The sequence below is a fragment of the Hemitrygon akajei genome, chromosome 25 (assembly GCF_048418815.1).
Source record: "Hemitrygon akajei chromosome 25, sHemAka1.3, whole genome shotgun sequence".
NCBI lineage: Eukaryota > Metazoa > Chordata > Chondrichthyes > Myliobatiformes > Dasyatidae > Hemitrygon > Hemitrygon akajei.
Genome location: NC_133148.1, coordinates 54,030,873 through 54,049,225, shown reverse-complemented (window position 1 = coordinate 54,049,225; position 18,353 = coordinate 54,030,873). Strand labels below are relative to the sequence as shown.

The 18,353-nt window shown below is 39.4% G+C and overlaps 1 protein-coding gene across 4 annotated transcripts in view; it reads left to right on the top strand.

Moving 5' to 3' along the window:
• LOC140716639 (T cell receptor alpha chain MC.7.G5-like) overlaps window positions 1-18,353 on the top strand; it is a 101,055-nt gene that overhangs the window by 70,225 nt on the left and 12,477 nt on the right. The window contains exon 1 of one of the 4 annotated variants that reach the window (XR_012096337.1): window positions 9,975-10,059. The exons of the other annotated variants lie outside the window; for them this stretch is intronic. The gene's annotated coding sequence lies outside the window, so the exon portion shown is untranslated. Of the gene's footprint in view, window positions 1-9,974; window positions 10,060-18,353 lie in introns of those variants that run through there. 4 annotated transcript variants of the gene reach the window in all.

Genomic DNA, 18,353 nt, shown 5'->3' with positions numbered 1-18,353 from the left:
TTCATTAGTGCCGAAAATGACCTGGCTATCAAACAGATACAAGCATGCATAAAGACAGACACACTGACAGAGAGGAAGATAGACAAATGCATAGGTGGACGGTTAGTTGGACAGCTATTCAATAAGAAACGCTGAAATAAAAATGCTGAAATAAAAATGCTGAAATCCGGGTCAGGCAGGCAGCATCTGTGCAGATGAAAAGTGTTAATGGAACCTTCGGTCCAGGCCCCTTTAAGGTATTAAAATATCATATAGAATGCTAATTGCATTAAGTGTAATCGGCATTGATGTTTTGCTGTTCTGTATCAGACTGCAGAAAGACGAATATTTCAGTAAAAGCCGTTCCGTACTTTATCCCATACAACTCTTCTCTCCATTGGCCACAGTGCTGAGTTTTTGTGTGGTTTTCTGATACTGTGTGTCTAGTGGCTATGAAATAACATTTGGGTCTGGTACCAGACTGATCGTGACACCAAGTAAGTAATGCACACTGTAATAAATGCCTAATTAACAATATTGGAAATAATTAATGTTTATGAAGATATGAAATGCATTACACGCAGTATATATTTTAATTGAATTATGAAAGAATACAGCTATATGAGGGACAGATCTAACCAAAGTTATAGAAAGTTCTATCGAAAGATCAGATTCTGGGTACCTATAGATTACTCCGCCACTACCAATAAATAAGGTGAACATCAGTTGTCGTGGAATGTTTCAATCTCCCTGTTAATTGGGAGAACTGAATTGACTAGGATATTGCAGAGAAGGTAATTGTGAATTACGTCAGGGATCGCTATGTTACAGAACCTACTAGGAGCAGGCTATGTAAGATTTGATCATGAACTGTGGGGAAGAATTCTCAGGAAATCTTGCGGTGAAATATCTCCCAGAAGTAGTGACCATAATCCAAGTTCAGTTTGAGGGAAAGCATAACGGGTCCAATTACACTGTCTTCAACTTCAAGAAAAGCAGTTATAATAGTGTGGTGGTGGAGTTGTCGAAAGTGGATGATTTGGTTGATGGCGAGAGTGAAAAGGTCAACACATTAGTCCTTAACACTCAACAAGAAAGAGTGATACACTGAGAAAATCTGGTTCACAAATGAGGTCTAGTATCATGTGAAATTGAGGGATGGGGCATCCAAAATAGCAGGGACTGATTGTAGGCCAAAGAACTAAGATTCCTTCAGGATCAAGCAAAGAAACACTAAAATGGTCACAGAAGGGTCTAATTTGTATTTCAGAGAAAACTTCCACGCAATAACAAGCCAAACAATAAGAGTTTCTATCGATATATAAGCATAAAGAAGGCAAAGACAGTTTGTGTAGGACCTCTGGAGAACGCAGGTTATGAACTAATAAAAGGAAAGAAATTGCGGATATTCACATGGTTCTCGGTGTTCTAGTGTGTAAATCTACTGTGAAGGTAGACGTTGAGTAGGAACACAAATTTTATTATTTCTTGTGAATCAGCGCTAAAGTTTAAGAATAGGGCGGGTTTGTTTCAATTGTACAGAAATAATGAGGTGTTTCTGGAGCATTCTGTACCTATATAGTGTCATTAGCAATCCAAAGGAAAATCCCCAGGCTAGTTCATGGGTAAGAGTGTTGACCTATTAAGAGACGCTTCCTTCATGCTCTGAATCTTGGAATGCCCTTCCGAATTACAGCCACTTTCTCAATGGCAATAAATGCTGACTGACCAGATTTGCCCACATCCCCAAAATAAGGAAAGGGAATCTTTCCAAAATCTGGAATTTTATGTGAGAATTTCAGGAAACGAGAAAGGAAACAAGCACAAGTGTGTCTACCAATAAACATAGGAAGTATGATTATGTTCTTATTCTTGGCAAATCAAAGACTATACAACAATATTAATTGCTGTAAGAACTTAAAATTGGCATTAAAGTATCATGAAGTACTCAACTCTCCATTTCGTAAATAGAGTCGAATTACACTAGTTGACACAAATTCTGGTTGAGATATATAAGATTTTGAGGGGGACAGATTGCGTAAATAGTAATTATTTCCTATGGTCGTGATATCAAAAACAATGGGGAGGGGGTCTAAAATGGGGGACGAAGCTTCATAGGGAATCTGGGGCTGGGGGGTGATTACTTTTTTTCACACAGTGATTGATATCTGGAATGACTACCAGAGGTGATGGTGGAATGAGACACAATCTCGTAGATAGTGTCATTTAGAGTGACTTATTAACAGGCAAGTGATAAGATATGGTGGCCATGCCGGGAAATTGAATTAATGTAGACGGGCAAAAGGAAGGGATAGAAATGTTAGGCTATTGGACAAGCTTCTTTGCTGTCCAGCTCTGTAACTATAAAAACATAAAATCCTGGAAACACTCAGCAGGTCAGACACCAGCCGTGGAAAGAGAAGCAGACATAAAGCTTCAAGTCAAGGGCTCTTCATCAAGCTTATAAATAACTCCTGTTCTTCTTCCACAGACGCCACCAAGCCTATTAACTTTTCCTGCAGTTTCTGTTTTAATATAGAGAAATAGACAGATTGATGAAGTCATGACAAGCGCATATTAAAAACATTCATAATTATGCGATTAATAATGAATAATTTTAAGATTAATTCATAATTCCTATAAACCTCTTAATATCATCAATAGAAAATCGCGTAGTCAGTAGTTTTATCTCTAAATCTGCAGCATGAAAGTAATATTTAGCTGTATATGGTAAATCGCAGCTGGTAATGGCACAGAAGTTTTTTGTAAGTGAACGTCATCAGTTGAACAATAATTACAGACATTTTTTTTGGATCAGAAACCAGCCTTGTTAATTCCAATTAAGTCACTCTTGGTTCCACATTTTAAAAAATCCTTTATTGTTTCTAATTGACCAGAGATAATTCTGTTAGGAGGTCGTTGTGTGCTGAGATTTTCAGAAAAAACAACGTGGATTGGCTAATGATGTTATTGTATGAGAATCAGGTACTGTGTGAATTATGGAGCGGGAGACAAGTTGATATTTGGAAGTGGGACGAGGCTGATTGTGGAACCTAGTAAGTGTGAAACAATCGCTATTTTACATCGTTTGCTTAAAACCTATTTTTGTTTTTTTTTTTCATAAAACGTGGGAAAATGTCATTAGTTGTCAGCTCTATCTCTTAAATCAAACCCAGAGGGTGTTGCAAATCACGTTCATGATAAAATGGTTGTTATGACCATAATGTTAATCGATGGACCTGCAGAGATAGAGAAAGATGTGCAGGAAAGTAATATAAGAGAAGATAAAAAGACAAAGATAAAATAGATGGAGAAAGCAAGCGATAAATGATTCCAATGTAAACTCATTCATTCACTGAAAAGTAACACTTGGTAAAATGACTGCTATATTTCAAAACCAATTATGAACATATTGTTTCCATTATAGCGGACTTCTCGTTAATTGCTGCTGAGATTGTTGGTATTTATTTGCCTAGTCAGCAAAATTTTTAATACGCATCTGCAGTTTATTGCACTACCCTGTCTTGGCCACCCCAATGTCTCTCACAGTCTCTCACAACCCCACCTCCCATCGCCTGCAAATGTCCAGCGAAGAACCGTCTTGAGTCTGCATAATTCGAGGGTCATTTTGGGAGTTAGTACCAATGCGGAGCTAGCTTGTTTTATCTGGGAACTTGCTGCGCCTATATTGGTTATCCTTTTTTCCGCAAACCGGCTGTGGCTAATCATACAAAGTGCTGTATTGACAGTAAACTGATTTAGGGATGCGAGGCATGCTATGGAAATACAATCCTTTGGACAATTAGCTGGTTTCTATGGAGTTACGGTAGCTGTGCTCAGGGATAAAACTTTAAAAATATTGACATCAATTGAGGTCAGTTAACGAGGAAGGCCTTTCACAAAGTAAGGTGAATTGGATGAAAAACAGTGACGCGTATATTTGTGAAAGAGGGACAATCACTATGTGAATTATATGGGTAATAACAAGTCAATTTTTGAGAGTGGGACTAGTGTCTGTGGAACCCAGTAAGTGTTTATATTTGTAGATCCTGAGACACGAAGTGTAACAGAAATGGAAATAAGGCTTGAAGCAACTTCCAACCCGTAAACAGATAATTTAGCTCCAAATTCGGTTACAGGTCAATTTCGCTGAGGCAAAATATGTTCCCTTTTCCAAGTTATTTCCTTCTTAATAGCCAGACGGAAATAAACTTGAAATACACACTTTTTAAATGACAGGACTTGAACTTCATGTATCAGTGCATGGATGGAGAGGAAAAGAAGAGTAGAAAGTTGAAGAGATAAACGTCACACATAGATCGCACAGTGGGAGGTGGTAGAGTCACTACAGCTCCAGAGATCGACATTCCATCTTTAGTTCCTGGGATGACTGCACAGAGTCTGCAGGTTCTTCCTGTGAACTACAGGATTGCTGCAATTCCTCCCTCGTTACAAAAGCAGAGAAGTTGGTAGTCTAATTCGTTACTGCAAATTACCCCCAGTGTGCTGGAATCTGAAAGGTGCTGTGCGCAAGAGGGTCAGTCAAATTCGTTGGACCGAAAGGCCGCTATCTGTGTTGTATGACCCTATGATTAGTACAAATGAGTGTTTGATGGTCAGAACGGACTCACTCAGCTGAATGGCGTGTTTCTGAGTTGTATCATTTTGTGACTATGAGCTGATATGTCCATTCATCAATTGATGGTACGTTAGCAAAGAAAATTAAAGCAAGACATCAGCAACTATTTATACAAATTGAATTTGTAGTTTAGGAAGAAGCAAAGCAAACTTTATAGTTGGGTGCATTCATTAATATTTCCCTTAATGGCTCAGGGTTATTGTAAGACCATCTAACAGTGTGTGACTAGTGGCCTACCATTAACATTTGGATCAGGAACCGTACTGAACGTGATTCCAAGTAAGTCGCTAATATTCATGGTTAGCACAAGCGGTTTGTCGTTATTGCCTATATTTAAGATTCATTATGATAGCTAGTTTGCCCTCTTTTTTAAATACTGTAAGGGGTCAGCCAGAGGATTATTACTGTAAGAGGATCAGGCATTGTATATATTACCTAATGGGCAACGAATTAATGTTTGGAAGAGAAACAAATCTCCTCATGGAACCCAGTAAGTAAACTAACAGTGTTTCCCTTTCTCAGTAAACACAAGACAATTAATTAGTTATGCAAAGAATGGAAGCTCTATCTGCGAAAAAAAGATAAAATATTCAATTAATTCGCAGGATTTGAGAGGAAAATAACCCTTAGATTGGACGGAATCAATCTATTCAGCCCATCGCAACTACCACAATCTTCAACTTTCTTCTTATATTAATCACAAATAAAAGCACTTCGTTCATGCCCTTTCATGTCTCGGTAGTTCGAGTCCTCGTCTACATATTACTTAAATGTTGTGACTACTGCTTCTTCCACTGCTACATGAAAATGTTTTCTAGATGCCATCCATCCTCAAGGTGAAAAAAGCAATCCTCCAATTATTTCCACAATGATTTATAAATTTCCCTAAACTTATTTCCTCTATTCATATTCACATTTCCCTAAACTTATTTCCTCACTTGTTCGTTAACTTTGCCACGGGAGAATTATTGCTGTTGTATCTTAATACCTCATAATTGTGTGCACAATTATCAGGTCCTCCCTCTAATCAATATCCCTCGCTTCAAAGTCGTCAAACCTAGACTACACAGTCTCACAACATTCTGAAACGGTCCATCCCAGACAACAACCTAGTGAGTTTTAGAACAATGCAGCACGGTACAAGCCATTCGGCCCACAATGATTTCCCTGTACGCTCTCCATTGCGAGCAACCCTTCCTGTAGTGAGACGTACAGAACGCTTAGTAACATTCCAGCTGAGGCCTAACCTATACTTCGTAAAATTGTGACTTAACCTTCCTGCTCTTATATTCCATTTCCGGGACAAGGAAGGCAAATGATCCTTTTGCCTCTTTCACCATTTTCTGCTTCTTTTGAAAATCATTTTCTGAACTCACAGACTAGGAAAGTAATTTTCTACTGCAACCTGTAATTTAGTAGATAGATAGACGGGCTGGTCAATCTAGAGTCAGACGGATGGACGAATTACAGTAAAAAGATACCTGGGAGACTAAGAGATATGTGAGGGGAAGATTCAGTCTGATGCATGGTGTAGTATTGGTAGATTGATAGATAGGTAGTTAGGTACACGGATAGCCAGCACATAGACTGATAGATGCTGACTCCTGAAAGATCGACAGGAATAATATGGATGCAATGTTATTATTATATCTCAAACGCAATGCTCTACCACTATTGGTAGTAATTATCTCTATGCAAAAAGCACCCAGAAGTAGTATATGGCACTGAGATGGTGGATCAAACATGATTGCATTGAATGACAGAACCAAGTCGGAGGGAAAAACAGTTGATCCCTGTGCCTGTTTTCTGGAATAGAATTTCCCTCCCAAATGAGAAGTGTGAGCATCATATTTATGTGTACAGTATCCCATAAGAAAAACGCCACAAATGACCGTTTTTAGGTGGAGGGTGTCACACTGTGTGAATGATAACTTCAAAGTAGTCTTTGGATCTGGAACCAAACTCACTGTAACTCCGAGTAAGTCACCATTGTTCTTCAATCACTTGGTCCATTGTTCCCGCTTGGCATCATTATCGCCTAGATATATTAACAGTGAGATGCTTTCTGTGGACTTACTGGTGGAATTGATACCATTTAAGTACCTTGGTATTGGGCCAGACACAGTTTGCATCTGAGGCAGACAGTGCTATAATACTTGGTAGTGCGACCACGCTCCTTGTACATGGTGTTGAAAAGTTAGATTTAAGACATGTTAGAAGAATGATGGGTGATCTTTTTGAAGCTTATAAGATTTCGAGAAGGCTTGACAGTTAGATGAGGAGATGTGTCCACCAGTTAACATTTTTGAATGAGGGACAAACAAGGGAAGAGATCTTTCATTCTAAACTGAGGAATTGGATAATTATTCTTCCATGGAGAGTGAATCGCTGGAATTCCATACCACAGCCGGTTGTAAGGGTTGGACCATCAGGGATATTAAAAGATGAAATAGATATAATTCTGGGAGATCGGAAAATAAAGAGCAAATAAAGAGATCTCGTACAGCAGAGTAGATGGGGTCTGGGACAAATCAGTTCATGTTGAATAGTGGGGCAGGTCCGAGGGACCGAGTGGCCTATCTCCTGGCTCTCAAGTGTTTTCTTTGTCATCAGGGGGGAAAAAAACAGATGCTGCAAACCCGAGATTAAAAATAAATAGAGAATCCTAGTAGGTTTCAGTCCTGATGCCATCAAATTCCATAGTCTTCAGTCCCAAAGGTTTACATATCTATAGCTCCAATTACACCTGGTTTTTGTGAAGCTGTCCGCTACTGTGTGGGTGGTAACTACGAAATAACATTTGGATTAGGAACCAATCTGACCGTATCTCCACGTAAGTCGACGTAGCTTGTATTGAGTGCAATTTATCACTAAGAGAACTTTGTAAGTGTGAAATCAAGAAACTCTGGCTGAATTGTGTCAGGTGACAAAAGGCATGTAATCCAAAGGTTCTAAAAGCTCAAAGGTTCATTGATTATCAAAGTAGTTATACAGCACTCTGAAGTTATTCTTCTCCAGGTAGCCTTAAAACAAAGAAAAAACATGGAAGTCAGATCAGAGAGAAACAGCAAACCCAGTCAGGGTGAAACGCAAAAATATATACTGCTTCTCTGTTTGAATGTAAAATAGCAATATATAATCCATTGTTGTCCCTGCGGCTGATATTTTCGATAAATTTATATATTCGAATACAGAATTTCAATCAGATATTTTCTACCATTGCCTATTGCCTTTCATGGTCCTTTTTGGATCCAAGTAGCTAAATCACCATGACTCTCATCTACCTCATCCATTCTTGATCACGCAGGACATTGTGCTAGGATAATCAGTAAAGCCTTGCTGAAGTTCATATAGGCAACGTCTAATACCCTAACTTCATACGTCTTAGCTGTCCTCCTCAAAAAAAGATCAATCGTATTAGTGAGACAAAATTTACCACATTATACCATGCTGACTATTTATGTATCATTGTTTTGTCAGATGTACAAAAATCCTGCTCCTTTAGAATTCTCTCCAACCAGACCACTGACTTTAGGCTCTCCAGCCTGCAATTCTCGGCTGTGGCCATATTGCTGAAATAATAGAAGAAGCTAGGTGACTTCCAAAGTTTTGACAACCTCACCTATGACTACCGAAGATGCAAGTTCTGCATCAGAATCTCAGTAATATTTCCTTGGTTTTGTATAGTATCCTGGGAAACATTTCGCCGACGTTCGTTTTCTCTCTCTCTCTCTCTCTCTCTCTCTCTCTCTCTCTCTCTCTCTCCTCTCTCTCTCTCTCTCTCTCTCTCTCCCTCTCTCTCTCTTCTCTCTCTCTCTCTCTCTCTCTCTCTCTTCTCTCTCTCTCCTCCTCTCTCTCTCTCTCTCTCTCCTCTCTCTCTCTCTCTCTCTCTCTCATCTCTCTCTCTCTCTCTCTCTCTTCTCTCCCACGAATCGCTATCTTACGTGTCCTTATCCTTGGCGATTACTGATCAGCAGTACTAATTTAAGACCTCGCCTTCATACCCTAGATTCACAGATAGACGGCATCTTTGGGGATAGAATGGGGACTGCAAGGTTCGGAGTGAACCGTTCTGCACAAGAGGTGGCTAAAACCTTCAGAAATTACTTTAGCAGTAAACTGCTTCAGGTTGTTGATGTGTCTATAGAAAGACAACTGGGCTGGTTTCTGTGGAAATACTGGTCGTTGGTCTGCGGAATAAAACTTACTTAATGTTTTTTATCATTTAGCGTCAATTAACAAGGAAGGTTTTAAAACTGAAGCCGGTACTTTTCAAAGAGAGTCAAGTACTCTTGTGAATCACATAGGCAATAACAAGTTATTATTCAGGAGTAGGACCCAATATACTATGGAACCCAGTAAGTGTTCATATTTGTCTAAACTGAAGAAGGAAGTGTAAAGTTGGGACATAACATGTTTCTAAATATGATTTGGTGCAACCTCTAACCCTTAAACAAATTAGTTAGCTTTCACTATGGTCAATTACTTTCGGGTAAAATTTGTTCCTTCTCTAAATGTTTACCTTCTCAAAGATTATTTGAAAATATAGCTGGTTAACGCACATTTTTATTGAAAGCTTTTTATGTTTAGATGGACGGGTGGGGAGAAAAACAGAGTTAATAGAAAGGCAAAAAGAAATATATGTCACATAGATAAGATGGCAGAGTAGGGAAACTGGCAACGTCACGACATCTCCAGAGATCCGATTTCCATCCTCGTCTACACAGTAGAATGTGTGCAGTTGGCCTGATTTTCATACGACCCTGTAGATTTTCTCCGACTTCCTTGGACGGGTAATTGGTTTCTGTAAATTTCCCTCAGTGAGTGCTGGAATCTGAAAGGAGTTCATGAAAATCTGGGAAGAAAAAAAGTTAGGGTACAATGCTGTAATTGGGTACAGTAAGGTCGGTGACGACTGAATGGGTCTAATGGCCAGTGTCGGTGCTGTAAGATCATAGAATTAGTACAAATGCGTGTCTGATGGTCAGCACGACTTGCTAGGTTGAAGGGTCTGTTTCCAGGATGAATCTTTCTGTGACTGAGCTAATATGTCCATTCGTAGATTGATATACACTTTAGCAAATAAAGGAAAATAATGTATCTGCAAGTACTTACATTAGTTATATTTGTGGTTTATAATGCAACTTAAGAACTTTTTAAAAGCTATTATTAATGCTTTTTGAGATAGTGATTGAGTTAAGTATTGTATGTAATTAGTTTTGCTACAACAAGTGTATGGGACATTGGAAAAAAGTTGAATTTCCCCATGGGGATGAATAAAGTATCTATCTATCTATCTATCTATCTAACTGGGCAGATATTATATTTTTCCATAAAGTGTCCACTACTGGATCCGGGTTATTGTAATGCGATCTAACAGTGTGTGAATAACAACTTACCATTAACCTTTGGACCAGGCACCAGACTGACTGTAATTCCAAGTAAGTCACCCGTACTTGCTGTTAAAATGGAAGGTTTATGAGCATAATTAGCTCCAAAATGCCTGAATTTAGGATTCGCTGCCATAACCAGATTGTTTTCTTTTTTAGGTATTATAATGGGTTTGTCAGCTGGTATTTATTATATAACGTTCAGTTACTATATGAAGGATGGAATGAGCAACAAATTAATGTTTTTTAATTTTTTATATTAAATTTGAAGTTAATAGGGATTCTTAAGGTTAGGATCTACGAGCATTTGGAGAAGTACGGTCTACTCATGAATAGTCAACATGGCTTTGTGAAGGGAAGATCGTGCCTCACGAGCCTGATTGAGTTTTTTGAAGTGGTAACAAAAGAGATTGATGAGGTTAGGGCAGTGGATGTGGCCTACATGGACTTTAGCAAGGCATTTGACAAGGTCCATCACGAGACACTCATCCAGAAAGTCATGAGGCATGAGATAAGTGGAACCTTGGCTATTTGGATTTTAAAAAATGGCTTAAAGGAAGAAAACAGAGGGCAGTTGTGGAAGGAAAATATTCTGCCTGGAGATCGGTGACTAGTGGAGTGCCGCAGGGATCTGTCCCGGGACCCCTGCTATTTGTGATTTTTATAAATGACCTGGATGTAGAGGCGGAAGGATGGGTGAGTAAGTTTGCGGATGACACGAAGATTGGAGGAGTTGTGGATGGCTTCAGTTTGTCGAAGATTACAAGAGGATATAGACAGGCTTTGGAGTTGGGCAGAAAAATAACAAATGGAGTTCAATGCGGATAAGTGTGAGGTGATGCATTTTGGAAGGAGAAACCAGAAGACCGAGTATAGGATTAATGGTCAGTTACTTAAGAGTGTGGATGAACAGAGGGACCTTGGGTTTCAAATCCATACATCCCTCAAGGTCGCTGCGCAGGTTGATAGGGTAGTTAAGAAGGCCTATGAGATGCTATGCTTCATTAACAGAGGGATTTTCAAGAGTAGAGAGATCATGTTGCAACTCCTCAAATCTCTGGTGAGACCACACTTAGAGTGTGTTCATTTCTGGTACCTCATTATGGGAAGGATGTGGAAGCTATGGAGAGGGTGCAGAGGAGATTTACCAGGATGTTGCCTGGTTTGGAGAACAAGTCATATGAAGCAAGGTTAGTAGAGCTGGGACTTTTCTCCCTAGAGCGTAGAAGAATGAGAGGGGACTTGATAGAGGTCTACAAGATTATGAGAGGCATAGATAGGGTGGATAGTCAGTACCTGTTTCCCAGGACACCAATAGCAAACACCATAGGGCATAGATACAAAATTAAGGGAGGGAAGTTTAGGGGAGTCATCAGGGGTAAGTTTTTTACTCAGAGGGTTGTGAGTTCCTGGAATGATTTGCCAGGGATTGTGGTGGAGGCTAAAACAACAGGGTTATTTAAGAGCCTCTTGGCCAGGCACATAGATGTAAGAAAAATAGAGGGTTATGGGGTAGTGTGGGTTTAGTACTTTTTTTAAGGATTATATGTGTCGGCACAACATGGAGGGCTGAAGGGCCTGTACTGTGCCGTCGTGTTCTGTGGCTCTAATATAGAAGTTACAGTGCAGAGAATGAGCTGTTTCAGCTCAACATATTCACGCCAACAATGAGCTTTCTACCTACCCATTTTTCAATGGATCCCCATAGAACCTGATGAATTGGCAAATCAAGTTGTCACCTACATAATTCTGAAATATTGTGCATACTGCTTCCACCACTTTGGGCAGTGCGTTCCAGATCCCAACCATCCTCTAGATGAAAGCTACCTCTATGAATAACCATAAAAGCTCCAATCCTCTATAAACCTATGTCCGCTGTCTTTAAGTACCTTTGCCATAGCCAAATTTTGTTGCTGTGGTTAGTACCTCAAAATTGTGTACACCTTCAACAGGACACCCTCAACTTCGCCAGGTCCAAAAGACACAAACTGGGGCTATCAGTTATAGCTGAAACTCTCCAACCTGGGCAACAGCCTGATGAAGCTTTTTTTAGCACTCTACAACACAATCAAATCCATCGTATAGACTGGCTGCAGAATATTCCAAGAGTGACCAAACTAACCGTTTGTAAATATGTTCCATAACTTTCCTGCTGTTATCTGGCTGGTGAAGACAAGCACTCTGTATGCTTGCTTCAACACTTTCTCCTTTTGAAAACCATTTCCAGATGTCACGGGCTAGGGAAAAGATGTCCACTATAGCCTACATTCTAGATAGACAGGCACACAGGCAGACCGATGACTCGAGATTCAGATGAATAGACGAACTGAAAAATGCAGAGTCAGAGACGGGTACGGGAAAACAAACAGGCTGATGAATGGTAAAATGTAGATAGACAGATGGATAGCTGAATAGATAAATGATAGAATGGATCTGTTTCTGTTTTGTAACTTTTTGTGACTGGGCAAATACGTCCATTAATAAATTCATACATGCATTAGTAAATAGAAGTAAAATAATGCATCAGCAGTTTCTTACATAAGTTGCATTTGTGGTTTATAATGAAGCAGAGCAAACATTATAATTAAGAGGACTCACTAATATATCCCACAAAGGGTCCCTTAGTGACTCCGGGTTATTGTAATGTTATCAAACAGTGTGTGAATAGCAACTTACCATTAACCTTTGGATCGGGAACTAGACTGACTGTGATTCCAAGTAAGTCACCCTCAACTGCTCTTAACATAGACGGTTTATGAGCGTAATCGACATACATATGCCTGAATTTGGGATTTGCTGGAACAAACGGACTGGGTTCTTTTTGAAACACCATAATGGGTTAGTTAGCAGATATTTGTGTAAGAATTTCTTTTACTGTGTAAGTTATGGAATGGACAGTAAAGTAATATTTAGAAGTGGAACAAGACTTTCCGTGGAACCCAGAAAGCTAAATGACTGAGTTTCTCTTCCTCAGTGAAGGAAATGCAGGACATATTATTGATTATGCCGAGAATGGGAGCCACATATGCCAAAGCAGGCAAAATATGCAACTAACTCACAGAATTTTAAGGTAATATAAAAGATAGAGTGCAAGGAATGCGGCCTTTAAGCCCATCATATTCACGCCAATCATCAGCTTTCTACCTACCCAATTACGAATTAATCGCCTATACACTTTGATCATTTGACGATTCACGTTATCCTCTACATAATTCTTAAATAACGCGCGTACTGATCCCAACCATCTCCTGAGTAAAAACAAACCCTCTCTGGATAACCCTAAGAGCTCTAATCTTTCCCTAAACCTATGTCCTCTAGCTTTAAGTACCTTTGTCATGAACTTTTGGTGGCCAGCTCCAAAAGAAACTAACCGACGCTATCAATCATAATTGAAACGCCCCAACCTGGGCGACAAGCTTACGAGTCTTTCATGCACACTCTCCAACACAACCAAGTCCTTCCTATAGTGAGGCGTCCCCAACATTGCATAATATTCCAACAGTGACCAAAACAATCTTTTGAAACTTGTTCCATAACCTTCCTGCTCTTGTATTCTATTGCCTGGCTAGTGAAGACAAGAATTCTGTGTGACTCCTTCAACACTTCCTTCTTTTTTTCAAAATCATTTTCACATCTCACAGACTAGGAAAGCAAATGTCCACCATAACCTATAATCTAGTTGGACAGACAGATAGGCAAACCGATTAATCGAGATTCAGACGAATGGACGAAGTGAAAGTTCCACAGACAAAGAGATTCTGATTCATTCTGATGCATGGTAAAATACAGATAGATAGATCGATAGATGGATAACTAGGTAAGTACACGGACAGACAACATAGACTGTTAGGTGCTGACTCTTGCCAGACAGATTGTCAGGAATTGCATGTATGGATTATTACTATTATATCTCAAATGCAGTGCTCTGCCACTTATTGCCAGATAATTATCTCTATGCAAAAAGCACCAAGAAGTAGTGTATGGCATTCTGATGGTGGATCGTCATGGCTGTATTGAGTAACAGAGGAGAACCAAATAGTTGATTCCCGCCCCTGGGCCTTCTTCTAGAATACAATTCCCCTCCAAAATGAGAAGCATGAACATCATATCTATGTGCACAGTATCTCATGAGCCAAACTCCACATCTGGCCATAGGGCCAAGTTTTTGGGTGGGCGTCTAACACTGTGCGAATAATAACATCAAAGTAATATTTGGATCGGGAACCAGACTCACTGTAACTCCAAGTAAGTCACCCTTGTTCACCAATCACTTGGTCCATTATTCCCACTTGGCATTATTGCCGGCTAGAGATATTTACTTTCTGGTCTTTCTGTGGGCTTGCTGGCAGGATTGACAGTATCTGATATTGACTCAGATACTGTTCGATTCTGAAGCTGACAGGTGTTATAATAGTTAGTAGTGCGACCAAGCACCTTGTACAAGCTGTTGAAAGGTTAGATTTAAGATCAATTAGAAGTATGATAGGTGATTTTATTGAAACGTGTAGATTTCGAAAATATTTGACAGTTAGATAAGGAGATGTTTCCACTAGTTAAAGACTTGTGAATGAGGGACAAACAAGGGAAGTGATCTGTTATTTGAAACTGTGGATTTAGAGATTTATTCTTTCAGGGATGAGTGAATCTCTGGAAGTCCACACCACAACCGATTGTCAAAGGTGGACCATCGGTGATATTGAAGGAGTAAGTAGATGAATTTCTGTGTGACTGGAAAATTCAAGCTTATGTTGATCTCGTACAACAGAGGAGATGGGACCTGGGACAAATTAGTTCTTGTTGAATAATGGAGCAGGTCTGAGTGACAGAGTAGCCTACTGTCCTTAAATGTTTCTTTTTTAATCAGAATAAAACAAATTCTGCAACTGCAAGATTTTTTTAAACAAAGAAACTCCTGGTAGATTTCAGTCCTGGGGCCATCGCAATCTACAGCCATCATTACCAACACAAAGGTTTACATTTCTATAGCGCCAAGCACACGTGTTTTTGTGAGGGTGCCCACTACTGTGTGGGTGACAACTACCGAATAATATTTGGATTAGGAACCAGCCTGACTGTAACTCCACGTAAGTCGACCTTGCTTGTATTGGGTGTAATATATCCCTGAGTGAACTTCGTAAGTTTAAAAATCAAGAAAATCTGGTTGAATTGTGTCACGCAAGAAGTAGACTCCAAGGTGAAAAGCAAATATATACACTGCTTCTCTGTTTAAAAGTAAATAGGAATATTTATCCTATTGCTGCTGCGAGCTGATGGCATTTAAATATTAATGTATTCAGATACTAAAATTCAATCAGAATTTTTACCATTACCTATTTCCTCCTATCATGAACTCCATTTTGCACCCAATTAGCAAAAGCGCTGTGACCCTGATCTGCATCATTCTGAATCATGCTACACGGGTCTTTGTGGTAGGACCATCGGTAATACATTACTGAGGTTCCTAGCTTCATAGGTCTTCTCAGTATTCTCCTTAAGAAAATTCAATCAAATTGGTGAGGCAGAATTTACCACACACTATACAATGCGAACTGCCCTTATGTATCGTTGTTTTGCCAAATCTACAAAATTCCTGTTCCTTAGAATTCACCGACGTTTCACAGACTTTGGGGAGTTATCTGTCAAAATGTGTCCCAGGCCATATTCTCTGAACTATTATATATCCAACCCACCACCCGAACCGCTATCATTCGTGTCTTTATCCCTGTCGATTACTGATCAGCAGTGCTAATACAAGACCTCTCCCACATCCCCTAGATTCAGATACAGACGACATCATTAATAAAACTTACTTAGTATTTTTAATAATTAGAGTCAATTAACGAGGAAGGCATTGGAAATGACCCTTTCAAAATATAATGAAACGGATTCATTTTAAAGAGGGTCAAGTACTTTCTGAATCATACAGGCAATAGCAAGTTAATATCCGGGAGTAGGACCAAAGTGATTATAGAAACCAGTAAGTACTCATATTTGTAAAGTTGGGACATAAAATATTTGAAAATACGATTAGATCGGGTAGCTTTCAATCTGGTTGCAGGTCAATTTACTTCAGAGAAAATATATTCCTTTTCCATGATTATGATTAGTTGAAAATAAAATTGGATAACGGACTCTTTTTATTGAAATGTCTTATTTTTACGTATAGATGGAGGGGGGAAGACAAAAAGTGTTAATTAAAAGACAAAAAGAGATGGGACATAGATGGGACAGCAGAGTGGAGCAGCAGGTAACGCCACGACAGCCCTAGAGATCCGCATTTCACCCTCGGCTCCAGAGCTGAATGTGTGCGGTTGGCCTGATTTTCCTGCGACCTTGTAGATTTTCTCTGACTACCTTCCTCGTTTCAATGGCTAACAGCCTGGAAGGATAATGGTAAATTGCCCCAGTGTGTGTGTGTGTGTGAATGCGGGAATCTGAAAAGAGTTGATGAAAATTTGGGAAGCGAGAAGTAGTTAGGGTAGGATTTCTGTAATTGCGTGCAAGAGCTTCAGTGCAGACCAACTGGGCCTAAAAGCCATCTCAGTGCTGTAGGATTTTATGATTAGTGCAAGTAGGTGTTTGGTAGTCAGCACGATTCGATGGGCTGAAGGGTCTGTTTCTCAGATGTATCTTTCTGTGGCTGAGTTAATTTGTCCATTTATAGATTGATACATAATTTAACAAATAGAAGTAAAATAATGTATCCGCGAATACTTACATTAGTTATATTTGTAGTTTATAATGCAGCAGTGCAGGCATTATATTTAAGGCCACTTATCAATATTTCCCATAAAGTGCCCTTTACTGGATCCGGGTTATTGTAATGTTATCTAACAGTGTGTGAGTACCAACCTACCATTAACCTTTGGACCAGGAATCAGAGTGACTGTGATTCCAAGTAAGTCACCCTCACTTGCTCTTAACATGGAAGGTTTATGAGCATAATTACTGTGCCTGAATTTAGGATTCACTGCGGTAACCAGACTGTTTTATTTTTGGAAAATTATAATGGGGGGTAAGCGTGTATTTATTGTATGAAGTTCAGTTACTGTGTGATGTAACGGGCAACAAATTAACGTTTGGAAGTGGGACAAAACTCGTTGTGGAACCCAGTAAGTAAAATGGTAGAGATTCTCTTCATCAGAAAAGGAAACATAGGACATGTTATGGATTAACTCATAGAATTTGAGGGTAATGTTACTGTTACAGTGCACAGCCCAGCATATCCACGCCAATAATGAGCTTTCTACCCACCCATTTTTCGATGGATCCCCATAGACTTTGATGATTTGGCGATTCAGGTTGTCTACATAATTCTGAAATAATGTGCGTACTGCTTCCACCACTTTGGACAGTGCGTTCTGGATCCCAACCATCCTGTAGATGAAATATCCCTCTATGAATAACCATAAAAGCTCCAATCTTTTCTAAACCTATGTCCTTTATCGTTACGTACCTTTGCCATAGCCAACTAATACTGCTGCTGAAGTTAGCACCAGACAACGGTGTACACCTTAACCAGGACACTCTCACCTTCGCCATATTCAAGGGAAACAAACTCAGACTATCAATTATAGCTGAAACTCTCCAACCTAGGCATCAGCCTGATAAACCTTTTCTGGATACTCTGCAACACCATCAAATCCCTCCTATAGAGTGCTGTATTATAATCTGAGAGTGACCAAACCAATCGTTTGTAATTTTGTTCCATAACTTTCCTGCTGGTATCTGGCTAGTGAAGAGAAGTATTCTGTATGCCTCCTTCAACACTTTCCCCTTCTTTTGAAAACCATTTTCAGATGTCACGGACTAGGAAAAAAAAATGTCCACTATAGCCTAGTTAGACAGACAAACGAGCAGAGCGATGAATCGAGATTCAAATGAATAGCCGAAATGAAAGATAGAGTCACAGACGTGTGTGGAAAAACAGACAGGCTGATAAATGGTAAAATGTAGATAGACGGATGGATAGATGAATGATTAAAAAGATAAAATGGAAAGATAGATAAATAGATAACAATCTATACTTATCTATTATTAACCTTATAGATTTTTTTAAAGATGTTTTAGCCAATCGTGTACTCAGCAGCTAATTATGTCTATGCATAAAGCACCGAGAAGTACAGGGCGAGTTGTATATGTTATTGGGATGGTGGATCAATAATGTTATATTGACTGGTAGAACCAGCTCAAAGGGCCAAACGAGCGACTCTCGCCCATGTATTTTCGTTTCTTTGTTCGGTGCACAATTCCCTTCCAAAATGTGAAGTGTGAATATCATGTCAATGTGCATAGTATCCCACGGGCCACACGCCACAGTTGATCGTAGAGATTTTGCGTGGACG